Genomic DNA, 6000 nt, shown 5'->3' with positions numbered 1-6000 from the left:
TCATTTCTTTGTGCCAGAGGTGGATTATCAGGGCACATCATCAGCAAAGAGGGACTGTCTCCAGATAAGAGCAAGGTGGAAGCCGTTTCCAAGGCACCAGCGCCCCATAATGTCAAAAAGCTTCAGAGTTACCTGGGCCTGATAAACTTTTATAGACGATTTTTACCCAACTTGTCGCCTTGCCTTCGCCCATTGTATCTGCTCCTCACAGCTGGGAAAAGATGGGAGTGGGGCAGAGCCCAAGAAGATGCCTTCAACGAAAGTAAGCGTCTCATGTCGTCTGCGCTCATCCTTGCACATTTTGATCCTGCCAAGCCGCTGTACCTTAGCTGTGACGCATCTCCTTATGGTATCGGGGCTGTTATATCTCACAAAGAAGCTGATGGCAGAGACAGTCCTATGGCTTTTGCCTCCCGAAGTTTCTCTGAGGCAGAGCAACGATACAGTCAGCTTTACAAGGAGGCGTTATAGCCTTGGTGTTTGGTACAGAACGTTTTCACCAGTACCTGTGAGGAATGTTCTTCAGAACGTATACTGATCATAAACCACTTTTGGAATTGTTGGGTGCCAACAAGCCGATACCAGTTCAAGCATCTCCTCGGCTCGTGAGGTGGGCACTCAAACTTTCCACTTATCAGTACGAACTTTTGTATAAACCTGGAAAGGATCTTCCTCATGATGACGCATTGATTAGACTGCCACTTCCTGCTTGTCAGGTATAGGAAGTCTTCATTCTTGAGCAAGCCTATTCAGACCTTCTGACGCCAACCGTTGTAGCTCGAGCTACGAAGAATCCTATATTTAGCAAAGCCTTTTTTGCTCTCTCCGGAGGTGAAGTTATTTCACTGGGACCTGAGGGGTATCCCTACAGTGCAAGAAGTGCTGAGATGAGCCTTCATGAAGGGTGTGTGCTTTGGGGAGCAAGAGTAGTTATTCCTAAAGCATTTCAGGACAGAGTACTCAAGATGCTTCATGCCGGACATCCAGGCATTGAGAAGACCAAGAGGATCGCCAGGGGCCATGTTTGGTGGCCAGGGATCGATAATGACATCATTAGTAGCGTCAAGACTTGCTCTATTTGTCAATCTCTGCAAAGTACACCAAGACCTGCTCAACAGACGCCATGGCCGTTCCCTCAAAGGCCTTGGTCCAGGCTTCATGTCGACTTTGGTGGACCGTTTTGGGGTCACACGTGTTTAGTCATTGTTGATGCATACTCAAAGTGGGTCGAGGTATTCCCCGTCAAATCTACATCTGGAGAAGCCGCCATTGATGTCCTACGGTTGATTTTTGCGCAGCACGAACTCCCGGATTGGATTGTGTCTGACAATGGACCTGCGTCTGCCAGTGCACAGTACTTAGACTTTTTAACACGCAATGGGATTCGCAGGATGTTAGTACCCCCTATCACCCAGCATCAAATGGTGCTGCTGAGCGTGTAGTGCAAACTGTTAAAAACAAATTGAAAAACAAGCGCACCAGGGTGTTTCAAGACTCAAATCGCCAGGTTTCTGTTCCAATATAGAATAACTCCACATGAAGTTAGAGGGAGGGCACCGTGTGAGTTGTTCACTGGTAGGGTGTTTAAGACTCCGTTGGATGTGCTCCGGCGAAGTCTTCATTCTTCGGTACACTTCAAGCAACTAAAGCAGAAGCTGCACGCCGATGAGGGTTGTTGTCGTGGTCCACCTTTTGGAACTGGTGATGACATGTTTGCCAAAGATTTCAGTGGCTGTCACTATTGCAGATGGCTCCACGTGGCATCGACACAATGACCATCTAAGGCCGAGGGTTCCTGCTATGGGAGATGCTGTACCACTACCAGTGGCGTAGCCACGGGAGCCTAGGGGGGGGGCTCGAACCCCCCTACCTGCCACGGATAGATCCACGCAAATTGTGCAAATCCGAGGAGGGGGGACCAATGTGACGATCGCGAAAGTTCTTGCAGTTCATGGCGTCTATCTAAGCAGCACTCTTGAATGGTTTTCAAAGTATGAGCTTTTCAAAATGCTTCTAATCTCGTGACACCACCTCATTGGTCATGACAGCCTATACATGTAATCGTACTGTGAACGTCCAAATCAGCTATTTTCGTTCCTTTTTTTTTTTCATCCGCAGTTTGCAGTGTGCACAAATATTTGTGTATTGTCGCACACTGGATCAGCGGGGGGGGGGGGGCAGTGGAGCGAGTTTTCGTATCGAGCCCCCCCCCCCCCCTGCCTTGGAGGTCTGGCTACGCCACTGACCACCACGAGTTGGGACTCAGCCAGCTGTTGTATCAGAGAGCCTTGCTGGTCTTTCTCTCAAGCACCTGTCAACGAGAAAACCACAGCAGTGGATGTGGGGCAGTCTTTGGCGCCCAACGCAGCAGTTGTGACTTTGGTACCCTCAGCTGTGGAAGCAGATCGCCCGGTAGGAGGTAATGGCACCGCGAACTGTACCGTTGTCAGCAAAACTTCACTGCGGCGTAGCAAAAGAGCTGTAAAGCCTGTGCAAAGGTGTTCTCCATAGTGATGTGCTGTCCCGATGCATTGTTTGCTGATGCTCATTATGAATGTCTCTCGCTAACATATTGTAACTGTTCTTTTCATTCATTTTTCGATTAAGTATGAGGGGGAAGGACTGTTATATTCTTGATGGTGTTAGTTATATGCAGCGCTGCGTTGTAGTTAATGTGTACAGAAGGCAGCGTCACTTGTTGCTAGCGGCTCACACGACGTATAAAAATAAACGGAGGCCGTGCATCTTTTTCTTTTTCTTCTTGCCCGAGTCTCGCAGAGGACATGAGTCTCCTACCTATGCGATAGTGCCGAGGGGAGCGTGCCTCGCTTCCCATGTTGACAATGTGGGCACGACAACTTCGTGCAACGTCGGGCTGCCCCGTCTTCTCAATCATAACAACGTGTTGACCAGCTGACGGACTGTATCACAATGGCGCACACCAGCTGGCTGACATTCTGGAGGGATTCCGCTTCGAATCAGGCTTTTTGGGCGGCGCAGCAACAACTCTGACGTCAAAAAAGGTTCCACACACGAGGTGGCAAAAGATTAGAGAATAACCAAATTTTCTTTATAAACGGCTCTGAATGGCATAACGCTGTGACAGAGGTGGACGAGGTGCGCAGCGATAATCGATAACCTCGTCAGATGGACTTGGTAAGTATAACAAACGCTGTATAGAGGATCCGTCACCGGTGGAATAGCCATCCGTGAACACCGCGGTATGATTGCTGTATCATGTGTCCATCACTACCAGCGTGGTTTATCTGAAGTCAGGAATAGGGGTTTCATCTTTCTTCCTGGTGAGGCGAGTAATATGCGCTAAAATGGATGGCTTTGGAAGCGTCAACGGGGGAACAACGAGAGTTGGTGGGGCCACCCTGAATGAAAGAAAGTTTGGCAGCGCATCCCAGATGCACTGGAAGGCTTTGACGTGCTTCCGGTTACGGTTCTGTCGAACAAGCGTGAGCGAACAATCGCAGATAGTTGCGAACAGTTTCGCTATGGCGAAAAAACGTCAATTGGAAACTCCCCAGCTTCAGCTATCACCATGCGCGCTTTGGCACTTCGTGGTACCCCAAGGCACGTCCGCAGGCTGCGCGCTAGTACACATCGAAGTTCACGTTTTGATGTCTGATGTATTCCACGCAGTATAGGCTAGCTTTAAAGCAGTGATCCACGGACGAGTGTTTTGTGAAGCATAAGAAGGTCGGGCTGATTAATTGCCCATCGTATACCGTCTAAGTGTCGGATGACATATACCTACCATTGGGCTTTTGTGGCAAGGTAGTTCATATGCCTTTCATGAAAGGTTGTGGTCTAAATCGACTCCCAAAAACCGGGTTGGAGCTGGAACCTATGCATATGCTTTCAGGTGAAGGGGTGTACTGAGCTGTTCTCCACTCATCCCTGTCCATCCCTGCATCGATGCAGAAATTCCTAATGGCGTCTAATGAACATTGCAGGCGATGTTGAATAGCCGGTCGGAACTCTCCGACGGTCCAGATACATACGTCATCAGCAGTGGACTTAGTATACACTTCTTTGAGGAAAACTTGTAGTACCGTAAGTGCTTCTGTATCGCCTTCTCCTGAACTAACGCAAATGTTTCACTGTTAGAAAAAGTAAAAAAATACACAACAATGCTTTCTGAGGCACCTCAGCCCGGACCAGCACATGTAGTACACCGGTATCATGGGCCCTTTTGATGCCTATGAGGAGAGCCATCGCTATTTTTTTTTTTTGAGCTTGTACTTCCTAGCAGAGATCAGATCAAGCACGGAGTCCAGAGCACTGGCAGCAAAACCCTGAGCCACTTCCTGAGAGAAGAAGGATCTCTTCTCTAGCCATCACTCTAGTCTGGGTAAGATCATGCGCTTGAGGACCTTGCCGAGGCAGCTGGTACGATTGATACACAGAAAGACACCAAATCAGACGGCTGTTTCCCCTGTTTCGAAATAGTGATTACTGATGCTTCCTTCCATGAGGCAGAAGCCCGCCCATTCCGCCATGATCTGCTAGCGTCTGAAAACATCCACCATCGATGTTTCAGATAGCTGCATAAGTGGTCATGTCTGGACCAGGAGTCGACTTCATGCGCGAAAGCGTTACATAAACCCAGTGTTGTGCGTAGCGGCGCTACTGTAACCGCTACTTTTTTCATAGCGGAGGTGTAATTCCGCTACATTTGTTATTTGTAGCGGAAAAGTAATTTCCGCTAGAATTTTGAGTAGCGGAGCCGCCTCCGCTACCGCTACTTTTCAGGGAGAAAATAACATAAATTAGACGGTAGACTCTAGCGTCTAAAGGTGATTTTACTACATCTTCCGTATCGTATTCAACTGCGAAACAGGTAACGATACATGGTATTCACTTTAGGTTCGACCAATTCATGTCAGAGCAGAGCCTTCAAATCGCTGCTGTCTTAATTCCGAGATTCAAGCTCTCATAGCTCACGGGTGAATACCAACGAAAGGAAGTAACCAGCTTGACCGTAAACGAAATGTTAAGGTGTTCGGTCCTCAAGTGAGCGTGCCGAGGAATCCACGAGCGAGCTCCATGCAGATGATTTCTTTTCTTTTGGGGAGTCAACTTCTACAGCAGATCCAGCTGAATGTGAGCTTACTCAGTACCTCTTTGTGCCACATAACTTTAATTTGACATCGCTAAAGCAGGGCTATCCAAGAGTGCACGGGGCGTTCCTCAAGCTGAATACCGCCGTTCGGTCAAGTGCGTCTGCCAAACGACTTTTCAGTGTTTGCGCCAAGAAACGTGTTAGGCTCAGTGACAGGAACTTTGAGCGGCAACTGCTCTTGAAGGTGAATGCAAGTGTGTAATGCCTTTTTCAGAAAGTACTGATCGCAAGAAATAAAGTATCAGCAAGAGCACATATCTCTGAATGTATCGAATCACATGTTCCCAGTAAACCATAAATGTCCCTGGGATGACTGCAAGATATCCTTACCAGGATATGTGGACTACCTGTGGACGTCCACAATCATCCCGATGATGTCAGGGTGGACATCCCATGGATGGTAAAACAAGCATCCATATCATGTCACTGGGATGTCTTTCAGAGACATGATCTGGTACCTTATTGGGACATTTTTTTACGTTATGCTAGGTGTATATACTTTGAGCAATACCATGATGCAAATATGTGGTTCGGCTTCAACGTTTATTGGTGCACTGACTGAGTACAGTAAGACAGCTTTTCATAAAAATACTCTCGACTAGAATGAATCAAAAGTAAGATAGGAAACTACAATAGTACCACAGCAGCGAGGAGCTTATACATATGCTGGGTTTATAAGCATTTTTAGCAGAATGCAGACAAAAATATGCAGGTTGTGTAGAGAACAAGGTTAAGCCACATTGTACTACATAGCATGTAACCAGAGTAGCAGAGGCACAGCCGTGGTAACACACGTTTATGGGTGTGTTCCCTATTGAGGAGTGATATCAGGTTTGATGTGTTTGGGGACACTGTCTTGATGCTTA

The sequence above is a fragment of the Ornithodoros turicata genome, chromosome 2 (assembly GCF_037126465.1).
Source record: "Ornithodoros turicata isolate Travis chromosome 2, ASM3712646v1, whole genome shotgun sequence".
In the NCBI taxonomy this organism is placed as follows: Eukaryota; Metazoa; Arthropoda; class Arachnida; order Ixodida; family Argasidae; genus Ornithodoros; species Ornithodoros turicata.
Note: the sequence above shows the minus strand (reverse complement) of the source record.